Raw genomic sequence first — 24208 nt, 5'->3', positions numbered from 1 at the left:
TGTTGTCCTTAATGTTCGGGGAGCGGGTTGATAAAGTGGAGAAAGTTATGCATCAACTCTTTATAATGTTGAACACACCACATATCTAGTACTTCCTTCTGTTTTGGGCACCTCAGGAAGGAAATATTGCCCTGGAGTGGGTGCAGCCCAGACTGACATTCGGCTAAAACGGTTAAATTACGAGGACAGGTTGTATATGCTATGGTAGTGTTCCCTCGAATAAAGAAGATTAAAGGGTGATCCAGTTGGGGTATTTAAGATGATTGAAGGCTATGATAGAGGAGATAAAGATAGCTTATTTCCTCAGGTTTTTAGTCCAGTACAAGGGGGCATAACCTAAAATAGAGCTGGACAGTTCAGACGTGATGTCAGGAATCCATTTACTCTCAATGTGAAATTATCTGTGCCATTAAAATAACCGGATGCAATCGGAGTTAATTGTCGGGTGTCTCAACTGGAGGGCGCCAGCCGATCAGTTCGATGGCGGAGGTCTACCCATGCATCGCCTCTCGTCCTTTACCGGAATCAACCCCTGCCTTTTCCCTATCGGCGGAAGGTGATGGTTCTCCTCACTGCCGCTCTGAATCTCATCACATCGGTTCTAATAACAGAATACAGCGCTGAAAGTTTGTCTGACAGGAAGTGAATCTTCACAAAGTTATCACCAGTGTTGATATTTCAGACAGCTGCAGCCACACGGAGGTCAGTGTGAAAGTGGAATTTATTTACGCCAGTGCATCTGGAGGAATATGAGGGAATGTCGCTGCCGATAAAGTCCCTTTTTTAAAATATTGAGGAGGTTAAAGTTTCAAGATTCGAGTAGCTGATAATGAACGCTGATGTGTGAGGATGTCCGGAGTGTGATAAACAAGCTAAAAGACATTCATGAGCATACCGAACTACTGACAGCAGCTCACCGAACCAGTACACGAGCTTACCACTCCACAACCTATACACATAATGCGCTGATGTGCTGGATCCTGTAGATAACCACATAAGTACAGGCCACGCTGTTGTACTTCATGATTCTGGATTTAGAATCATAGAAATTTACACCACAGAAGGAGGCGATTGAAACAAACGATTATGTGCCGGCCGACAATGAGCTATCCAGCCTAATCCCACTTTCCAGCTCTTGGTCCGTAGCTCTTTAGATTATGGCACTTCAAGTGCACATCCAAGTACTTTTAAAATGAGATGAGCGTTTCTGCCTCTACCACCCTTTCCGGCACTGAGCTCCAGTCCGCAACACTCTCTGGGTGATACAAGTTCTCCTCAAATCCCGTCTGATACTTCGACCACTTGCTTTAAATCTTTGCCCGCTGGCATTGACCTCTCTGCTGGGGACAATGAGAGCTTCCTATCCATTCTATCTCGAATCTTTTCAAAATTCCTTACACCTGAATCAAACTTCACATCAGCCTCCTCTGTTCCAAAGTAAACAACTCCAGCCTATCCCATCTTTTTTCATCGCAAAATTCTCCAGTTCTGGCAACCTGACTTGAAGCTGTTGTGACCGGTGTAGAGAAGACAGCTCCCCAGCCTTGGTGTGTGGCATACCTGTCAGTCTTTGACTTATGTTAGACACTGCAGGCCATGGGCTGCATTGGCGTGTTAATTAATAAACGTTATTGATTGGATATCTGGCTATTTCCTGGTCCTTGAACACACCTTAAGTTGAACAATAGTGTGCCTCCTCAGAACCTAACACAGAGCTGGCTCGTTTGACACTTTCTGAAATGTTAGCAATCAGGAGCTCGAACTATTACCGATTTCGCTCAAACATTCCAATTATTGGGAAATCCTTAACATTTAACAACAGAACCTCGGGAATTAGAGACAGTTTATCACTGACAATTAAATGCTTTTATTTGTTTTCAAAAGATTTACCTTATGATGATATGCCAATCCTACGTCTGGAAAAATCACGTGTTAAGCACTTCCCAGCATCACGAGCAATATCTAGGCTGTGCTCGCTATCACTCCTTGAAAGTCACTAAAGTTCCAAACTGTGTTTTGCTTTGTCACCTTTAAGATAACACTTACCTGCATGTCGTGATAGGGTTTTAATAATGGTTTTGTTTAATTATTGTATCATAAAATTAAATAAAATGCGTGTAAGCTTAACTAACCATAGTAAAAGCTGCGAAACAAAGCATGATGTTAAATTGAGCCAATATTATTTTAATCATTGTAACTGCTTAAGTAGATTTGTTATGTTAGAACTGGATGGTCACAGCCAGAACAATAGTTAGCCACGAAATAAATCAAAGGTCTGCAATGCATTTGTTATCGCTAAAGCTATAGACCAAACTATTGTTTATATAGAAGTTCTGCAAAATATCAGATAAGGTATTGAATGTCGAAAGCTGGAAATTAATAGCAAGTGTTGAAACCCAGGCAGCTGCAAGCTGTCACGTGTGGCGGGTGGGGCGGGGCGAGGATGGGGGTGGTCGGGGGAAGGTATAAAAGAAGCAGCTATTGAACCCTGAAGGCACTACGGACACAGAGGAAGACTGGAAGAGAACTACCATCAACAGAACACAGCAAGCGACTGTGTCACAGTCCCGTGGTGGGCACCGCCGGGATTTGGAGGATAAGATTGTCGACTATTACCTTGTTAGGTTTTACGTCATTGTATTGGATGTAAACCATTTAATAATATGTGTTGTGCTTATTTCTAATAGACCTGTAACCAGCGTGGTTTGTTGTGGTCATGGACATAATTCCCACAACTTATACACCCTCGCTGATACAATATTACCAAACATGAATCCTGGTCATTGCAGCAATGACTACACTTCATTGGCTAAAAAGCACTCTGGCACATCCTGAGCTCGTGAAAAGCATTATCGAAATGCAAGTATTTCTTTCATTAAGCATCATATTGTCGAATTCTTGCTGGGTTTTACTGTTAGCTCTTGTTACACTGTTATCTCCGTAATCGAATGTAATCTGTCAGTTCCAATTTTATCTCAGCAATCTACATATCTTTGCTGTTCCTGAAGTAAAGCTTTACTCAGTAATGACATTGTGCTCAAAGATAGGGTCAGCAACCGCAGAGCTTAAAACATTTCTGAGCGGCTTAAACAAAAGAAAAATACTGTAAATGTTGCAAATTTGATATATTAAAAAATATGCTCGTAATACCCAGCAGGTCAGGCAGCATATTTGGATTGAAACAGAGTTAATATATCAGGTTGATGACCTAATGAAATGTGGCTGATCTGAAATGTTAACGCTTTTCCTCTCTCCACAGGTGTTGCCAGACCTGCTGAGTATTTCTTGCATTTTCAGTTTTTATTTCTCATCTATTCATATTGTTCAAGTATAGTTCATATATTAGATGTTCTGCCTTTGTCCCTTGTTAAAAACAATGCAAAAACGTGTCCATATTGTCATACTGGGTGGAGAAAATGCGTTGCTGCTACCTGTGAGGTCTGTGCATGTGCAGAAAGCAGACTGACAAGTACGTCACCAAGCAAAGAATCACAGGTTATCAGCTGTAATCTATCAGCCTGCTACACCAGCATCGAACTAAAGTACTGGGACAGCCACTGCTTTCAGTGTGAGACATCACTGATCAATGATATGTCTTCATCTCAGTTCTATTCAGTTGGCATTGCTCCATTTTATCACGGAAAGCAGAGATGGTGTAAACAAAATCACTACCTACCAAGAAGAACAAGCCTTACTGTCCATTGAGATTTGTTGTCGAGATTACATTGCTATAACCCAATGCTCAAGCTGCCGTGCCAATGAACACTTTGGGTCAGGAATTGCAGCTGGAGACTTCACGTAGGCGGATGCCTCTGATGGAAAACATTTTTACAAAAGTACCTGGAGGTCCCGCAGGAATGAATACTTCTGCTCCGAGACCAAGATGCGCAGCCCAGCGCAGTTGACCACGCATTCCTTGAACATGGAGTAGTCTCATTGATAGTAATGGTGAGTTCCGTTTGTATGGAGCTCTCATTACTTTCAGTGAGAATACCCCACAGAACACAGAAACACATCACATAAATACAAAAATCACCACAAACATTTAAAATTCATTGAAATTGAATTAAATTAAATGTTTTTGAAAAAATATATATTTTTTAATTTTTTTAATCATTGGGGGCTTTATTGCTTTATTGCTGCAATATTTCCAGTTTTCCACTATTCTATGTGATGAAGTGATTTTGACCTGGTCCTTGAACTGTCTAGCTATAATTCTAAAGTTATTCCCCGAATTCTCAATACCCCCAACAAAGCGAAGATTTTTCTCTATCTACCCTCCAAAGACCTATGATCAACTTAACCTCTTCAGTTTGATCACAATTTATTCTGTTATGCTCAAATGAAAACCAGCCTTGTCTGTGCAAAGAGTTCCTTTAATTTAACCCTTTAGACCAGGTATCATTCTGGTGAACCTGCCATTGAACGTCTCAAATGAAAATATGTCATTCCTGAGGTGCAGTGCGCATCACACAAGATGGAGCGGTGGGTTGTATGATGTCAGCGCGGACCACGCTAGGGCCATCCTTGAGCTGACGCGGGAGTAGGCAGACAAAAAATGATGGCGGCCACAGCGCTGACACCTTCCCTTTAAGGAATGCCCCGAGAGCAGCAGCCCACCATACTCGAATTCCATGAAACTGGCGTTGACATCCACTCACGACAGCTTCGCGGTCAGCGAGGCAATTCCTCAGCGGGGCATTAAGGGGCTAGCGCAGGTTGGTGACGGGTAACCGCTGGTTGCACGCTGGTTTGTGGAGCTAACCGCTGAAGCGGTAGCGACCAGCCGCCGAGGTGAAAATTGTTGTGTGCTTCCGGGCAATAAAAAGGGTCAACATCGCCCCTAAATTGTTTTTTTTTCAGTAAAAAGCAGTTTTGTATAATTAAATCATGAAACTGCTATTGTGTGATGGATTCCACGCCCCACCGCCCCCACGCCCGCTATTGAGTTCCGAAACAAGAAGACGTTAAACCCATCCTCCTGTTTTCTACATTGCATTGCTGAACTAATTTTTTAAACGATGCAAACCATGTTAATGAAGGAGCCATCATCAAAATTTAGTGGCACAAATACATCAATCTTTTGAAACAATTTACAATTTATACCTGCTCTCTTATTTTTGGCATCTATATATGTTCTCGTCTGATATATGTAATTGAATGTATATACAATTTTATCATGAGAGAAATTGTACACTTTTTCTAAATACAGTTCTTGAAGATATTTACATGAAAGCAGATAGAAACAATCGGATAACAAAAATGCAACAGGCATGCAATTAGGGGGATATGTAAAGGAATGGATAGGTATACAGGGCATGTTATATCAGAAAAATGTGAATTTTAATCAAAGGAAAGGAATAAAGATTAGTGGATGTTAGGGAAAATGACCCTCATTCAAAATAAAAAGATCGTGATGAACAATTGACATCAAAGACGATTATATATGCGTTTTTTTTTTACATAAACTTGATTCAAACGAAAATACGAACAATGATGTAGGCAAAGATCTGATCCATCGAGCCTGTCCCACAAAATTGCGATATCTTGCGTATCACAACATATAAATTACACCCATCGGTAACCAGGTGATCTCCTGGGACAACTGTTTAAAACCAGCGTAAATTGGGAAAGAAAACTCTGGGAAATTGTTCTCTGACACATCTAGGCGATCGAATCTAGTCCAGGAGATCACCATAGCCTTGAATTCCCCGCAGTACTAACTCTGTAATAGCTGAGCTCCGACCCAGCTGGAATCAAATTCACCTTTCATTTTAACGAACTCAGTGAGTCTGTATTCAATACTTCGTCCGGCAGCTTGTTCTAGAGGTCTACTATTGGCTGGCGGAAGAACCACCTCCTGACGTCTAAGCTAGATCTAGCCCCATACAACTTAAATTTGCGCCCCCCTGGTCCTGCCTCTCCTATTTAATTGAAATGAACTGAAAGCTGGAAGAACATCTACTCCCTTAATTATGTTATAAACCCCAAACACATCCCCCCAAATCTACGCTGTATAGATCAAGGTGTCCCAGCTCATTTAGAATATCTTGCTAACCATGATGTTTAAAACCTAGAATTAGTGCAGTAGCCCTCTTCTACATGCATTCCAGAGCCTCAAAATCGCCCACCATGTGAGGAGACCAAAGCTGGACACAGCATTCCAAGTGCAGCCTGATAGATGTCGTGCACAAGGAAAAAACACCCCGTATTATACTCAATTATCCAACGGATACACTGCCACAGCCTATTTTCTCTAGTTATCAACACATTGCTAATCTACCTTAAAGGATGTATGCACTATAATGCCCAAAACGCATCCTATCCCCACCATCTATAATACCTTTCGCTGGAATGTGTTTGAATGTGGAGTATTTGCATCGCCCACGTGCATAACATGGCACTTCTCAAAGTTGTGCATCATTTTCCAGTCTTCAGCCCAATCTTTCAATACATTAACATCTGCGTGAAGTAGCAGAGCATCTTCTACAGTTCTAAGACTCGCATAGACCTTTGTGTCATCGGCAAATTTTCAAATTGTGCCCCTAAATCAAGATCATTAATAAAAACAGTAAAAATCAACTGTCCCAAAACTGATCCCTGAGGGACACCATGGTGACCAGTCTCCAAATAGATCAAATCCGTCTATAACTATTCTTCGCCTGCGGCCTGCCAGCCAGTTCTAATGCAAACCCAATATATTATCACTGATAGCAGAGGCTGCGATCTTGTAGAGAAGCCTTTGTGTGGTATCTTATCTAAAGCTTTGTGGAAATCTAAGAAGACAATGTCTACTGGGCTTCCCTCATGCAATGACTTTGTAACTTTTTCAAAAATTACAATTAGATTTGAGAGTCATGAAGTAAGTGATATGAAGCCAGGTCGGCTGTCGATGACATGTCTCTCCTTACACAGGCATTCATATATTGCTTCCATTAGGATTTCGTCATGCATCTTAGTTATTACTGATGTAAAGCTGATGGTATTACAGTTACCCGGTTCTCTCTTGTCACTTTTTTTAAAAATAGGGACTACATTAGCCTCCTTTCAGTCTGTAGGAACCATTCCACAGTGCAGTGAGCTGTTAAATATACAGGCCAGGGGCTCTCACAGCACATGTCACTTCTCCCAGGTTACCCTTGGGTGGAAGCACCTGTCCCGTTTACTCTATCTACTTTCAAGCTATTAATTCTTCCTGATACGATATGCTTATCTATGTTACTGTTCCTAACAGACAAGTATTATCCTTCATTTGTATAGCAGTAGCAAAGCGAATAAATGTAAATATCTCAGGTGGATATCCAAGCCAAAGCTTGCAGTATAACAGTCTGGATATATTGTAGGCTGCCTGCGAATTTCCACTGATGGCATTGCTCAATGACGTGCACCAGCATCTGATTAGGAACGCCACAGTCGCATGATGGGGATGCTTTAATCTTCCATCTATGGAACAGGTGGCAGCATCTACAATGACCTGTCTGAGGCGGTTGATGTTTGTCCACTGTTTGCAAGGAAGATTTGATGCATCAGGTTGTACTGTAGGGTCGTCTGTAAGGAATGCATTGAATATTTTGCAGTTATTTCAAGCATCTTATCGTTGGTTACCCAGTTTGAGGGGAGATCGCTGAAAGGCATTGGCGACTGTCCACATGGGCTTTCTCGATTTGAGATGGATTGGTGATAAGTTGTTGAAGTCTGCCAGGAATGGCATGTCTTTGTTGGTGTTGCAGTTGTATTCTCAGGAAACTGCAGATTCGCTGTGTAGGTGTGGTGGTACGATGTTTGCAAGCATGAGCAGCCAAGGTGTTGCTGTCAGTGTAATTGTACCGATGATAAATCTCATAGTGGGTTTCAGCTGGACAACAACGGATTTGACATGCGGACTTCATAGCCATGCTGGAGAGCAGTACTCCGCTGTAGAATACACCAGAGTGAGTGCTGCTGTACAGAGGGTTGGAGCGTATGTTCTCTATGTGGATCCGTGGAACTTCTGGATCAAGTTTGCTCTCCCCTTTCGTTTCCACCAACATTCTGGAGACGTTGTCTGTAACATAGAATGCGATCCAGCATGACTCCTAAATCGGAGGGATTTTTTGGCATAGTTTACCTCTGCGTCGCAAAAGGAGCTATTCAAAACTTGGTTTGCTTGTTGCGTGTAGAGGTGGAATGTCGAGATGATGATTTAGTTTGCACATTTGGGCGGAGTTGCCATGAAAGTACTGGGCCTCCATCCTCTCCAAATCACTGGTCAGGATTTCATCCGTGATGGACAGAGTCGTGCTTTGCATGGCCAAGCAATGTAATCGCGTATATAAACTTGTGAGACTCTGTTTTGGGAAGATCACTGGTGTAAACGTTGAATAACATGGGTGCCAGCACAGAACCCTGTGGGAGTCCGTTGTTCAATGATTTGTATCTATTCTACTGGGTGTGACAGTACACATGGAAATGTCGGTTGCGAAGCATTAGCAATACGGAGCTCAAATTTTGGAGCATCATGTTCAACGGTGCAAAGTACGAATTCAATATTTCTGTCATACCTAGTGAGTCCTTTCTAACCTGTCCTTGAACCAACTTCTGTGGTCCAGTAGAGTTTTTGATAGTTCCCTCACTTTTCACATAACTACAAATGCTCTTTCCATTACTGCTACAGTTATCTAGAATCAATTTTTCTATTAGCCTGATGATCTAATACCATCCACCTTTTCTTTTATTGTCCGTTGTATTCAACCCTGTTTAGTTGAGAATTAACTGTTTTTAATTTATAGAAACGTTTCTGTCTATATCTTATTTAACTGTGTACATAGCCAGCCAGCCACCTTGACATTTTGTTACCACATGTCTTTTTTTGAGTTTGGGCACAAACTTTCTGCATCAGTCTCATCAACACCGAGGAGTGTTAGCCAATTTACCCATTGAAAGTCTTCTGACATTTTGGAAAAGTTTGCTCTTCTGCAATTCGTTACAAGATGCAGGTTCTCATTACCTATATCTCTGCAAGTCAATTGGAACTGCATAGAAACATATAAACATAGAAAATAGGTGCAGGAGTTGGCCATTCGGCCCTTCTAGCCTGCACCGCCATTCAATGAGTTCATGGCTGAACATGCAACTTCAGTACCCCATTCCTGGTTTCTCACCATACCCCTTGATTCCCCTAGTAGTACGGACTATTAGTGTGTGAACAATCCAACGCTTGGTGAATTCTGCTTCACAATGATAGGAAGAGCCGACATCGAAGGATCAAAAAGATTAGTCGCTATGAACGCTTGGCCGCCACAAGCCAGTTATCCCTGTGGTAACTTTTCTGACACCTCCTGCTTAAAACCCAAAAGGGCAGAAGGATCGTGAGGCCCCGCTTTCTCTTCTTTCTTCTGCAACCCCCACAGTCGTGGATAACTTGCTTCCACAGGAAGATGAGTTCTCAGGTGACTAATGAGACCAATGTGGGATCTATAACCTCTGTCACAGGTGGGGCAGATGGTGGTTGCAGGGACATGTCGGCGGGGCGCTTGATTTATCATACGCTCCTTCAGCTGTATGTACTTTGCTTCCGTGTGCTGCCGACAAGGAGACTCGAAGTGATCAATGCTGTCTCAGATTCTTCTCCTCCACTTGAATCGGTCTTCGGCTAGGAACTACCAAGAGCCGGTGGGGAAGTTACATTTTTTCAATGAAGCTTTGAGGGTGTCTTTGAAGCGCTTCTTATGTCCTCCTGGCGTTCACTTGCCGTTGTGTACCTCAGATTAGAGTGCGTGTTTCAGGGATCTAGTATCGAGTATATGGACAATGTGGCCGGCACATCGATGCTGATCGAGTATGGTCAATGCCTCGATGATGGCGATCTTGGCCTGAGAGAGAATGCGGATGTTGGTGCGCCAATCTTGGCAATGAATTTTCAGAATTTTTTGGCAGTGCTTTGACGTGCTTACTGCTCATAGTCCATGTCTGTGAAGCATATAGGATGGAGGCATTCACTACTGCTCTATAGACCCTAACATTGTTGCCCTGTTTGAGTTCCAGGTCTTCGAGCACTCTTTTCCTCAGGCGACCAAAGGTTGGTACAAGTGTAGAGGTGTCAAGCAAGGCACCAGCACTCTTTTCAATCCTTGTCGCTGCTACGCTTCATCTCACCTTTAAAAATCCCCTCGCTGGTGCGGAGTTAATCTTCAGTACATGCGTAAAATTGTTCAACCTGAGGCGTCTCTTGCATAGATCCAAGGTTTTTCCATCCTATGTCATTGAATTACAGTGTGCAGTTGAAGCTTGTGTTTGCATTTAGGGTAAGGGTTAGAATAGTTAAAGGGGAGAAAAAGCAAAAACCTTTGGACTGGGAGAAATTTAGAATTCAACAGAGGAGGACGAAGGGTTTAATTAAGTGGGGGAAAATAGAGTACGAGACGAAGCTTGCATGGAACATAAAAACTGACTGCAAAAGCTTCTATAAATATGTGAAGAGAAAAAAATTAGTGAAGACAAACTTGGGTCACTTTCAGTCGGATTCAAGTGAAATTATCATGTCGAATAAAGAAATGGAAGACCAATTGAAGAAATACTTCGGATTTGTCTTCACGAAGGAAAACACAAATAATCTTCCGAAAGTACTGGGGATAATTTCGAGTGAGACGGAAAAACTGAAGGATATCCTTATTAGGAATGAAATTGTGTTATGAAAATTAATGGGATTGAAGGCCGATAAATCCCCGGGGCATGATAGTCTGCATCCCAGAGTACATAAGGAAGTGGCCCAAGAATCAGTGGATGCATTCGTGATCATTTTCCAATAGTCTTTCGAATCTGCATCAGTTCCTCTGGACTGGGGGGTAGCTAATGTCACACCACTTTTTTTTAAAAAGGGGGGAGAGAGAAAATGGGAAGTTATAGACTGGTTAGCCTGACATCAGCAGTGGGGATAATGTTCGATGAAATCGCAGAGCATTTGGAAAGCATTGGCAGGATTGGTCCAAGTCAGCTTGGATTTATGAAAGGGAAATCATGCTTGACAAATCTTCTGGAATTTTTTGAGGATGTAACTAGCAGAGCGGACAATGGAGAACCCCTGCGTGTGATGTATTTCAAAGGGCTTTTGCAAGGTCCTGCACAAGCGATTGTTGTGCAAACTCAAATTGCATGGTATTGGGGGTAATGTACTGATGTGGATAGAGAACTGGTTGGCAGACAGGAAGCAGAGAGTCGGGTAAACGGGTCCTTTCCAGAATGGGAAGCAGTGACCAGTGCAGTGCCGCAGGGCTCAGTGCTAGGATCCCAGCTCTTTCCAATATACATTAACGATTTAGATGAAGGAATTGAGTGTAATATCTCCAGGTTTGCAGATGGCACTAAACTGGGTAGAGGTGTGAGCTTTGAGGACGACGCTAGGAGGCTGCAGGTTGACGTGGATGGGTTAGTTGCGTGGGAAAATGCATGACAGAGGCAGTATAATGTGGATGAATGTGAGGTTATCCATTTGGGGGGCAAAAACAAGAAGGCAGAATATTATCCGAATGGCGGCAGATTAGGAAAAGGGGAGGAGCAAAGAGACCTGGGTGTCATGGTTCATCAGTCATTGAAAGTTGGCATGCAGCTACAGCAGGCAGTGAAGAAGGCAAATGGTTACTTGGCTTTCACAGCTAGGGGATTTGAGTATTGGAGCAGGGAGGTCTTCCTGCAATTGTACAGGGCCTTAGTGAGGCCTCACCTGGAATAATGTGTTCAGTTTTGGTCTCCAAATCTGAGGGAGGACGTTCTTGCTATTGAGAGAGTGCAGCGAAGTTTCACCAGACTGATGCCAGGGATGGCTGTACTGTCATATGAGGAACGACTGGTTCAACTGGGCCTTTATTCAATGGAGTTTAGAACGATGAGAGGGGATCTCATAGAAACGTATAAGATTCTGACGGGACTGGACAGGTTAGATGCGGGAAGAATGTTCCCGATGTTGGGGAAGTCAAGAGCCAGGGGACATAGTCTTTGGATATGGGGTAGACCATTTAGGACCGAGATGAGAAGAAACTTCTTCACTCAGTGAGTTGTTCACCTATGGAATTCACTGCCGCAGAGAATTGTTGATGCCAGTTCATTGGATATTTTCAAGAGGGAGTTAGATATGGCCCTTAAAGCTAAGGGGATCAAAGGGTATGAAGAGAAAGCAGGAAAGGGTTGCTGATGGAATGATCAGCCATGATCTTATTGAATGGCGGTGCAGCCTCGAAGGGCCAAATGGCCTACTCCTGCACCTATTTTCTACGTTTTTATGTTTCTATGATTTCTCCTGCGGCAGACAGCAAGGAAATTCCGCTATAATTACCGCAGTCGGATTTTTCACCCGTCTTGAAGCTTGTCATGATTACACCCTCTCTGCGATCCCCTGACATGCTCTCCTCCTTCCAGATAAGAGAGATTAGTTCATGGTCTCGTGCCATGAGTAGTTCTCCAACCACACTTTAGTACTTCAATGGGGATTTCATCTGCTCCGGAAGGCTTGTTTTTTTTTCAATTTCCCGAAACGTTCAAAATGTGTTGGATAGTATAAATAATTATAAACAATTAGATAAATTTACTATTAGATGAGCAAATGACAATCTGCAAAATCAAATGCCAATTTGGTTTGGTATAAGTGTGAAGATTTGGGTTGGTGTGGGGAGCTTCCAAGAAAAGGGACCTTGTTTCAAGTGGCAATAATATTGCTACCTGCTGATGATAAACTAATGCATATATTTAAAGTGGAATAAGAGTGCCTGTTGCAGGAATTTGTGAATTATCTGATAATGTTAGCGAGGCGAAAAGAAGGGCTTGGATTTGGCAAATAATTCAAGCAACTAATTAACTAGAGCTCATTCGTGAGAGCAAAGTACTTGGAGTTACCATAGACCCAGAGCTGGCGATTCCTGAGCCTGAAAGTTCCATCTATAACCTTGTTTTTCGCAATCCCCAATTTGTGTCCGCAGAGCTAACTTCGCTCATTGATTTCGAAAGAACAGTCTTAAGGTTGTTTGTTGGATTGCCTGTCCCTAATGAACGCCCTAATATAACTTTGGTGACTCAACGGACAATTTGCTCTTGATTAAATCAGGGCTGCTTTCAATGCGTTGCTTCAGTACATCAGCAGGAGCCTTGCTCCCAACCGTTGTTCCATTTCGTTTAAAATGGGTTTAGCAGACGGCACAGTGATTTGCTATCCGATTCTTGCAATTATCGGCATTCCTGGTAAGTAAAGACGCGCAATTGTTAATTTTGGATGGCCATTCTTTGAATGCATTGTTTTATTTTCAATTTCTACATGCTGTTTGTCTCCACATCTTTGTTCCTAGATTGCCAAGTTTCTGGTGGCAGATTACTGAACAGAAGTCTCTTACTTTTCCTTATTTACTTTAACATGACAACTTTTGTGATATCATCGGCCGTCTATCCTCGGAAACGTCCTTGTTCTCTGAATGTACAGGTCGCAGATATCGATACCATCAGCGAATTTAACACGCCTTTTCATAAATGTTGCCCATCCAGAGTCCCTGGACCTTCCTCCAGACGGCCATCCACTTGAAGCTCTTGTAATTTTTTAGCGTTGATCACATCACTTAACCGCTTCACTGTTGGCCAAAAGTCGATCGAACTGCTTTAATTACGGTAGCAGGTGTTAGGGCTTGTCCTGACATACTGTAATGTTACAACCATCGATAAAAGTCAGCAACAAATGCACGTTGCCCCTATATGAAAGGTCTGCAGTTTGCTCGTAGTCGGGTAACATGAGCCAAAGTGGCCAGGTGGGAACCAACCGGATCGGGTGGACCGCAGCTTCTACATCCGCACACTATTGTAATCCGGTGACTTAATAAACAGTAAAATCAGGCGAGGTGTAAAGCCAGCCTACAATCCAATCTTGTTGTTTCTCGAAGGGCGGGTAAGATGAAGCTTGCATCGGTGCCATCAGAGTTAAAAAATGATGATCCGTAAACGGAGCCTTAACCTGTTTTTTGTTCAAAGGTTTGAAACAAGATATTTGTTTTCAAAACGCCGATGTGTCCAATATATGGGACAATATTTACTGTCAGGGTCTCAGATTCTGATCCATAGATTCATTTAAACCAGAGTATTTTATGACACAGAAGGAGGCCATTCGGCCCATCGTGTGGTACCCGCTGGAAAATAGCTATCCAGTCTGGTCCCTCTTTTCCAGTTCGAGGTCGGTAGCACTGTTGAAATGTCAACTACATATCAAGTCCTTATAAATGTGATGAGGGAATTCTGCCTCGACCACCATATGAGGCATTGAGTTCCAGACCCCCAACACCCTCTGGGTGAAAATGGTTCTCTAAATTCGCCTCTAATCGTTCTAAGATTACAATTAAGTCCTTTCCCCTGTTCATTGATCCATCCGTTAAGGGAAATAGATCCTTTCTATCCACTGTATCTTGGTCCCTCATAAAGTTACACACCTCACTTCAATCTCTCCTCAGACTCCTCTGTTCTAAAGTAAACAATCCCAACCGATCCAATCTTTACTCATTGCTAAAATGTTCCAGTCTCAGCAACATCCTCGTCAATCTCAAATGTAACATCTCTGATGCAATCGTATCTTTCCTGAAATGTGGTTACCCGAACTGCACGCAGGATGCCAATGCCTTGAAGCAGAAATAATTCAAGACAAACGCAGGATGGACCCTACACAGTGAGTGTGGAGAGACCTGTAACACTGATGCAATCATGTAACAATCTCCCGGACTGGCTATTGCTAACCAAGCAATTCACCTGAGCTGTCATTTCAGACCACTGATGTATTTATTTGCTAACTGTCTTGTTTCCAATTTCTTGCAGCAAACCTGATGTCGGTTGTCATCCTGTCCCGGGGAAACTGCGGTCTCACCAAAGGAATCACTCGTTACATGGTAACCATGGCCATCGCAGATCTAATGGTCTGTGTCTTTAATTTCACTGTACATAGTATCTTTAGGTATCATTTCCTAGATACATTCTTGATGTACACCAATGTTTGTCGTTTTACTGCATTCGTACAAGTATCCAGCGTCCAACCGTCTGTCTGGTCGACGGTATCGTTCACCTTTGACCACATTGTAAACATTTGTTGCCAGAAACTGAAATTAAAATATTGCACCGAAGGAACTTCCACTGTGGTTCTAATGATCGTCGCTGTGCTCAGCTTTTTGATAAACATTCCAGTTTATTTCCGTTATGAGCCCCACTATATTGTTGGGGATATAGAGTCGGGCTGCCGGACAGTAACGGGTTATGGTTCTACCCCAGCGTGGATAGCTTACAAATGGATCGCGAATCTCTCTGTCCCTTTAATACCATTCCCTTTGCTGTTGCTGTTAACTTGTCTCACTGCCAGGTGCATCTTAGTAGCCAGTTGAGTTCGCCGAGCCCTGAAGAGCCGTAACAATGGGGAGAGCAGCAGTGATCCCGAGATGAAGAACCGAAGAACATCCATCATTCTGCTCTTCGCTATCACGGGGAGCTTTATTGTCTTGTGGACGCCAGTTGTGATAATTGACATCTGTTTCAAGCTCATGGAAACTATTACATGGAAAGGTCCAAACTCGATTAATTTGGCTATTAGAATCACGGTCTTGTTGATGTACGCCAGCTCCTGTACAAATACCTGCGTTTATGCATTGATCCAGAGGTAATTCAGAGAGGAGATTAAGAACATTGTGAAAGATCCGTTTTCTTTCATTATTAAATTCTTTAAGCAATGAGACTACTCGGATTCGATCAGAGTTCATTACCCATTAGCTCGATCATTTTGGTTCGCACGGACTGCAAACCTGGAACTTGTCATTTGCCAGGAATCTTCTTGACTGATCCACAGCATCAATGGGAAAAGGGCATCCGCGGGTGGAGAGTTCGGCTACATGCCCAGCGAATGACCATGAAATTCTTACACATGGTCGAAGCAGACTCAAACCCTGTTTTTACCAGTGTAAGCGTTTACATGAATAAATATTTTCTTCAATCATTTAAACATTAAAAAGCAATTAAATAAGGTAAGGTCTATTTTTAGCCCAATTATACATTAATATTTATTTTTCAAAAGATTTAATTCCTTTAAAATATTTAATTAATTGTCATTTTAGTTAATTTTAAATATATAACTTATTTATTTATTTGATGTGTCCATTTTTTGGGGGAGTATTTTCCTTCATGCATATGAGGTTTCTCTCCATACATCTTAGGTGGTCCATCGTGTCAAAAATTACTTGCTTCCAGGCAAAAAACGAATGAGTTCACAGGTGTTTTAATGCAGGAGCTGACATTCCAGGTCCGGTATTCCTGGTCGAGGGTGGAAGAGGCCTGGGCGTGGATTTTTTTTGCACACCAGCCACGACATGGGCTTGACAGAGCTAGGTCTTGGTCCAGTGGCAAGCATTAACCAAGAGGACTGGAGACCAGTTCTGCTACACGGACCTAGTGCCTCCACATCGCACAGTGTTGGCTGTCCCGTCCTGCCCCTGGACACTCGCCTCTGCTGGGCCCCGAACTCACGATTCTCCTGGGCCCTGATCATGTACCGCTAAAATTAGAATAAATTAGCTCGAATAAATACGTGGCTTGAGCAGTGGTGCAAGAGGGAGGGATTCAAATTCCTGGGACATTGGAACCAGATTTGGGGGAAATCGGACCTGTACAAAAGGGACGGTCTGCACTTGGGCAGGACTGGAACTGATATACAAGCGGTAACATTTGCTAATGCCGTTCGGGAGTGTTTAAACTGTTATGGCAGGGGGGTGGGAACCGATGTAGCGAGATAGGGCGAAGTAATATGAAGTCAGAAACAGATGTTTGAAAGGTAAAAAGCAATAATGGAAGGCCGAGTAAACAAAGGCAAGAAACAAAAAGGGTCACACTACCTCATAATTCTAAAAGGACAAAGGGTGTTAAAAAAAGCAAGCCTGAACGCTTTGTGTCTCAATGCAAGGAGTATCCGTAATAAGGTGGATGAATTAACTGTGGAAATAGATGTTAACGGATATGATGTGAATGGGATTACAGAGACGTGGCTCCAGGATGATCAGGGCTGGGAACTCAACATCCATGGGTATTCAACATTCAAGAACGATATAATAAAATGAAAAGGAGGTGCGGTAGCATTGCTGGTTAAAGAGGCCTTTAATGCAATAGTTAGGAAGGACATTAGCTTGGATGATGTGGAATCTATATGCGTAGAGCTGCAGAACACCGAAGGGCAAAAAACGTTAGTGGGAGTTGTGTATAGATCTCCAAACAGTAGTAGTGATGCTGAGGAGCGCACCAAATAGGAAATTAGGGTTGCATGCAATAAAGGTGCAGCAGTTATCATGGGTGACTTTAATATGCATATAGATTGGGCTAACCAAACTGGAATCAATACGGTGGAGGAGGATTTCCTGGAGTGCATAAGGAATGCTTTTCGAGACCAATATGTCGAGGAACCAACTAGGGGGGAGGCCATCTTATACTGGGTGTTATGCAATGAGAGAGTATTAATTAGCAATCTCGTTGTACAAGGACTCTTGGGGAAGAGTGATCATAATATGCTGGAATTCTAAATTAGGATGAAGAATGAAACAGTTAATTCAGAGATCATGGTCCAGAACTTAAAGAAGGGTAACTTTGAAGGTATGAGGCGTGAATTGGCTAGGATAGATTGGCGAATGATACTTAAGGGACTGTCTGTGGATTGGCAATGGCAGACATTTAAGGACGCATGGATGAGCTACAACAATTGTACATCCCTGTCTGGCGTAAAAATAAAAAAGGGAAGGTGGCTCAACCGTGGCAATCAAGGGAAATCAGGGATAATATTAAATCCAAGGAAGTGGCATACAAATTGGCCAGAAATAGCAGTGAACCTGGGGACTGGGAGAAATTTAAAACTCAGCAGAGGAGGATAAAGGGTTTGATTAGGGCAGGTAAAATAGAGTACAAGAGGAAGCTTGCAGGGAACATTAAGACGGACTGCAAAAGTTTCTATAGATATGTAAAGAGGAAAAGGTTAGTAAAGACAAACGTAGGACCCCTGCATTCAGAATCAGGGGAAGTCATAATGGGGAACAAAGAAATGGCAGACTAATTGAACAAGTACTTTGGTTCGGTATTCACTAAGGAGGACACAAACAAACTTCCGGATATAAAAGGGGTCAGAGGGTCGAGTAAGAAGGAGGAACAGAGGGAAATCCTTATTAGTCAGGAAATTGTGTTGGGGAAATTGATGGGAGTGAAGGCCGATAAATCCCCAGGGCCTGATGGATTGCATCCCAGAGTAATAAAGGAGGTGGCCTTGGAAATAGCGGATGCATTGACAGTCATTTTCCAACATTCCATAGACTCTGGATCAGTTCCTATCGAGTGGAGGGTAGCCAATGTAACCCCACTTTTTAAAAAAGGACGGAGAGAGAAAACAGGGAATTATAGACCGGTCAGCATGACATCAATAGTGGGTAAAATGATGGAATCGATTGTTAAGGATGTCATAGCAGCGCATTTGGAAAGAGGTGACATGATAGGTCCAAGTCAGCATGGATATGTGAAAGGGAAATCATGCTTGACAAATCTTCTGGAATTTTTTGAGGATGTTTCCAGTAGAGTGGACAAGGGTGAACCAGTTGTTGTGGTATATTTGGACTTTCAGAAGGCTTTCGACAAGGTCCCACACAAGAGATTAATGTGCAAAGTTAAAGCACATGGGATTGGGGGTAGTGTGCTGACATGGATTGAGAACTGGTTGTCAGACAGGAAGCAAAGAGTAGGAGTAAATGGGGACTTTTCAGAATGGCAGGCAGTGACTAGTGGGGTACCGCAAGGTTCTGTGCTGGGTCCCCAGCTGTTTGCATTGTACATTAATGATTTAGACGAGGGTATTAAATGTAGTATCTGCAAATTTGCGGATGACACGAAGTTGGGTGGAAATGTGAGCTGCGAGGAGGATGTTATGAGGCTGCAGATTGATTTGGATAGGTTAGGTGAGTGGGCAAATGCGTGGCAGATGAAGTATAATGTGGATAAATGTATGGTTATCCACTTTGGTGGTAAAAACAGAGAGACAGACTATTATCTGAATGTTGACAGATTTGGAAAAGGGGTGGTGCAACGAGACCTGTGTGTCATGGTACATCAGTCATTGAAGGTTGGCATACAGGTACAGCAGGCGGTTAAGAAAGCAAATGGCATGGTGGCCTTCATAGCGAGGGGATGTGATTACAGGGGCAGGGAGGTGTTGCTACAGTTTACAGGGCCTTGGTGACGCCACACCTGGAATATTGTATACAGTTTTGGTCTCCTAACCTGAGGAAGGACATTCTTGCTATTGAGGGAGTGCAGCAAAGGTTCACCAGACTGATTCCCGGGATGGCGGGACTGACATATTAAGAAAGACTGGATCAACTGGTCTTGTATTCACTAGAGTTCAGAAGAATGAGAGGGGATCTCATAGAAACGGTTAAAATTCTGACGGGTTTAGACAGGTTAGATCCAGGAAGAATGTTCCCAATGTTGTGGAAGTCCAGAAACAGGGGTCACAGTCTTACGATAAGCGGGAAGCCATTTGGGACCGAGATGAGGAGAAACTTCTTCACCCAGAGAGTGGTGAACCAGTGGAATTCTCTACCACAGAAAGTTGTTGAGGCCAATTCACTGAATATATTCAAAAAGAAGTTAGATGTAGTCCTTACTACAAGGGGGATCAAGGGGTATGGCGAGAAAGCAGGAAAATGGTACTGAAGTTGCATGTTCAGCCATGAACTCATTGAATGGCGGTGCAGGCTCGAAGGGCCGAATGGCCTACTCCTGCACCTTTTTTATATGATTATATGTACAATCTCTCACTGCTCATTCGCCCTACCTTGCCGTTCCTCTGCTGCAGCCACCTCTCCTGCAGTACTTGCCCACGCAAGGAGCGGAGGTGTCTGTTCATATAGAATCCACCAAACCGCTCCATATTTATGAATAGGGATATGCCTTCTTTCATTCCTTGGGTTACCCCTAATGATTCCAGAGGTGCTTGCGAACGACATGCATCTCCGAGATACATGTTCCTCTCTCTGCGAGTTGCTGTCGAGGCCCAGGAGCGTGAGTCACTGTGGAAGCTGAGGTCCCAGATAGGTTCGGTTCTTCTTTGTACAACGAAGGCATTTCCCTGCAGGAAGCCTTTGACAGCAACTTGGGCGGCCAATAAATATGCTGGGTAATATTGGGCGGCGTGTCGAAACACGGGTGTAATTTTAATCTAATTAGTTAAATTACAGGGAACATGTCAGTTCACATTGGGATATCAGAGGCACAGCGGGAAGATTTCCTCGGGGTCCTTGGATGAATTTTCACTTGAATGACCTGGCAGAAAGTGCACTGTTTCCATTGAAGCAAAACTGGGTGTTCAGCAATGTGATGGATCGACCTGATACTGACAGTTTGCCAGCTGGTTATTAATGTAAACGTTCAGTCTTGAATGTGATGATACCTGATACACAATGAAAGGAAAAATATGCAGCGTAATGATCAGACAATTCTTCATCAAATATGGCTGAGATTTTCGGGAGATCAGCATGCAAGGTCGTTCGTGGGTCAGGTGGGAACATTTTTTTTTTCTGTCAGCAGATCGCGACCCCGCTATCAATCCGCCATCATGCTTTCTGCCCAGAAGTCGGGACTGTCAGGACTAAACAGACCGAAACGCAGTGGCGGGGAGGAAATTTAGGTCATTTTACGACCTTGTTAACAGCCGAGTAAAAAGAATTTTAAGCTGAACTTACCATTTTACAAGGTTGTCCATGGAGTATACACTGCTCGGGAATCTCGTCAGGTAAGGACGTTGGGAGTTGCGTGATGATTAATTCATTTTTTTACTTGAAAGCTACAATTTAGTTATAACTGCTCCCATCTTAGCGCTGTTAACGTCCCAAGATCAAAAGCTGTTTCTTACTGCATTAGGAAGGAGCATTGATCATTATGCAGGTTGCAAGCGTTTGGAATGAACTCTCTATCCAGTGTCACCTCATTGGAACATCCTATCTCACCATTGACAACTCAGCTTCACCAGCCATCTATTTGATTAGAATTGTTGCTCATAAAACTATATCAGCTTGCTCCGCAGACTCCCACCATAATCAGCCACAACACCTGCAGCACCAGGCAAACCAGCAGCACCAAATAAAACATCAACATTCTTCACATTCAATTGGTGCTGCACAGGTCACACGGCATCTGCACCCGACCACATTGCTGCCCGGGAAGCCAAATTTACGTTACTTGACGCTGTACACCATAGCTGTCACATGATGCGCCTGGTTGGCACCACCCCACACCAGCATCATAAAGCATACCTACAATGAACAAGCAATTCATTTCACATTCATCACCATTGTGGGGAGTAGCGTTATGTCTCAACATTCGCTGCAACTCACTGAGCCACATACAAAGGTGCACACAAACCTGACCACGAAGGAAAAGTGTTAAAAATAACGTTTTCAATTTTAATAGCACATTAATAGAAGAGCCGAGGGCCTAGGGGCAGCATGGACCTGACCACACTGTGATATGTGTGCACACTTGGTCCGTGCAGCTAAGCACGTCTGCAGTCGCCCTGGTTAATCCTTGCCCGTGGAGAATGGCCTAGCTCTGTCAAGCCCGTGTGGTGGCTGATGTGCAACGGTCACCACACGTTAAAAAGAATTACGCCCAGGCATCTTCCGCCCCCTCAACTGGAGATCAGGACAGGGACAAGGGGGCCTTCATTGAAATATCTGTGAAGGCTCGTGGCAGCAAGTCATTCTCGTTCGACGGACCGCCTATGATGATGAATAGCAACTTTATATTAACATTTTCAAAAGACCCAAATGCCTACAGTTCTGTGTTAAGAGTTGCTATGATTAGACGAGGGCGAGGGTAGGATGAGAGTGGCTAGTGAGAAGTGGAAATGATAATGTCGACAGAGAGGCGTGGGTGGAAGTTCAAGGTAAGTTGGTGTGAATATGTGTAGGAGTAGAGTAGGGAAGGCTGACTCATGGGGATGTGATAAGTGGCACAGCAGGATGAGGTGGAGTATGGCTTTGCAATAATGTTTTGTGACCCATTGAGAACATTGAAAGTTGGTGCCACTGCAGCAGGCTCCACCTGACGACAGCACTGCTTGTGCCCTCATGTACAATGTGCAACCAGACTACAACTGTCTCCTGGGGAGGTACCTTCCACCCATTGGAAGGGAAGAGGACCTTCATGTGTGGTTTAACTCCGCCCATAAGGTTTTGGATGGAGGCATGGAAGAGCCTGAGTTCAGCCATCTTTGTGCACAGCTTGTCAAATCTTTTGCTGGTGGCACAGTCAGGGAATTTGCGGGCTCTCTGAAAAATAAGTATTCTAAAGGTGAGGTTCCTGTTTGGATCTTTGGAAGTTTGGGGATTTCCCAATTAGTTTCAGTGTGCAAGGTTTTGGGAATTTTCAAAATCAGGTGGGGTGAAATTACCTTGGTCATATATAGATGTTCCGGGCTGGAAAATTTTCCCTGTAAGGCGGATTGGTTCAACACAGATAGGGTTTATATGTCACAAGGGAAAATTTACCCAAATTCGTCTGTCGGCAACCCCACGGGATCGGGTGGAATGCTAGTTTTGCTTCCCACCGGATGTAACTCTGCATGGACTTCACTACGTGGGTGGAGGTAAAATCGACGTCCCGGTGGGTTTCCCGCCGAGCGAGCGATGCTAAAATTATCACCGCTTTATCCCCTCACAAGGGAAGGATGGTGCACTTGGCTGAGATATGGAACCGAACCTCAGCAGCGGAGCAGCGTAAAGGGAGTATTCAGGCGGAGATCATGGAAATAAAGCCCCATTGCAATTCATTTATCTGGCGCCTTGCAACAGTTACTGGTTGTAAATAGTTGCAGGAAACAGTGTGACACAGCAGAACGTGTATTTATTGGTGACCAAGAGCAATACAATCATTAATCAATTTTCAGTATTTGTCACGGCACCAACCTGAAGCCTCAATCAAATCCAACTGGCTCCTTCTTTCAAGGCGTGTATTGTGATTTGCTCAGCAAATTGAATTCAACTTGATTGCAATCTTACTGTATCTTACAAAAGGTTCCGTTAAACAAACCTGTGGAAATAATTTCCCTTCGGATGTCAACAAGTTGCATTGCCACGGCTACTGAGCCGAAGGCCACACAATAAGCACGTGACTCGCGTAAGAAGATGTGGCCATCAACTTATGAAAAAAAAATCAATGATCAGGTGATGGTAAACTTGAACAGGAAACGTGGACGAATTGAAACAGGAAAGTAGATTTTATTGCGGCGCTGTCAACAAAATCGAGGGGGAGATCGGATGAGGAACGATGAATGGAATTGATATAGGAAAGGAAGCGACATGGAGAGAATAGGTCCTGCTCAGCTCATCAAGAATGGGAAATTAATATTCCAGGCTGTATGTTCATTCGAAAGCATTGGAAATAGAGAAATGAGGAGCGGTAGGAATGTTCATAAAATACAACATTACTGCAGTTGAAAGAAAGAACATCAGTAAGAGAGAGCAGGCAGTGGAAACACTCCGGGTAGAATCAGAAACAGCAAATAATGACAGCATCATACAGCACAGAAGGAGGGCATTCGGTCCATGGTGCTTGTGCCGGCTCTTTGAAGGAGCTGTTCCATTCGTCCCACTCTACTGTCAGCTTCCCATTGCCGTGCAGTTCTCACTTTCAATTATATGTCCAATGGCCTTTCAAAAGTTACTATTTAATCTCCTTCCACCGCAATGTTAGGCAGTGCAGGCAGATCATAACAATTCGCTGCATTAAACAATTTCTGCTGATCCCTCAATTCGTTCTTTCGCCAATTATCTTCAAGCCTTGTCCTCTGGTTAGAGACAGTCCTGGCAGTGGAAACACGTTATCCCTATCTACACGATCAAAATCTTTCATAATTTTAAACACCTCTGTTAAATCTGACCTCTTATGAACTAAGACATAACTGAAGTACGTCATCCATGACATAATTCTAGTAAATCTCTTCTGCACCCTCTCTAAGCAACTGGACTCCTTCCTAAAGTGTGAGATGCCAAAATCGATCGTTGATGTTCACAGGGGTCTGTTGTCGGAGCTCAACATTTCACCGCATTTATTATTAACTTGGATAAAGGAATTGAGACGTAGGCAACTGGCACAAACTTGGGAAGGGTGGCAAGTCATGGTGTTGGAAGCAGAAGTTGCAAAGTAACAT

The sequence above is a fragment of the Pristiophorus japonicus genome, chromosome 19, assembly GCF_044704955.1.
Source record: "Pristiophorus japonicus isolate sPriJap1 chromosome 19, sPriJap1.hap1, whole genome shotgun sequence".
NCBI lineage: Eukaryota > Metazoa > Chordata > Chondrichthyes > Pristiophoridae > Pristiophorus > Pristiophorus japonicus.
The sequence above is the reverse complement of the archived record's forward strand: the minus strand, read 5'-3'. Positions refer to the sequence as shown.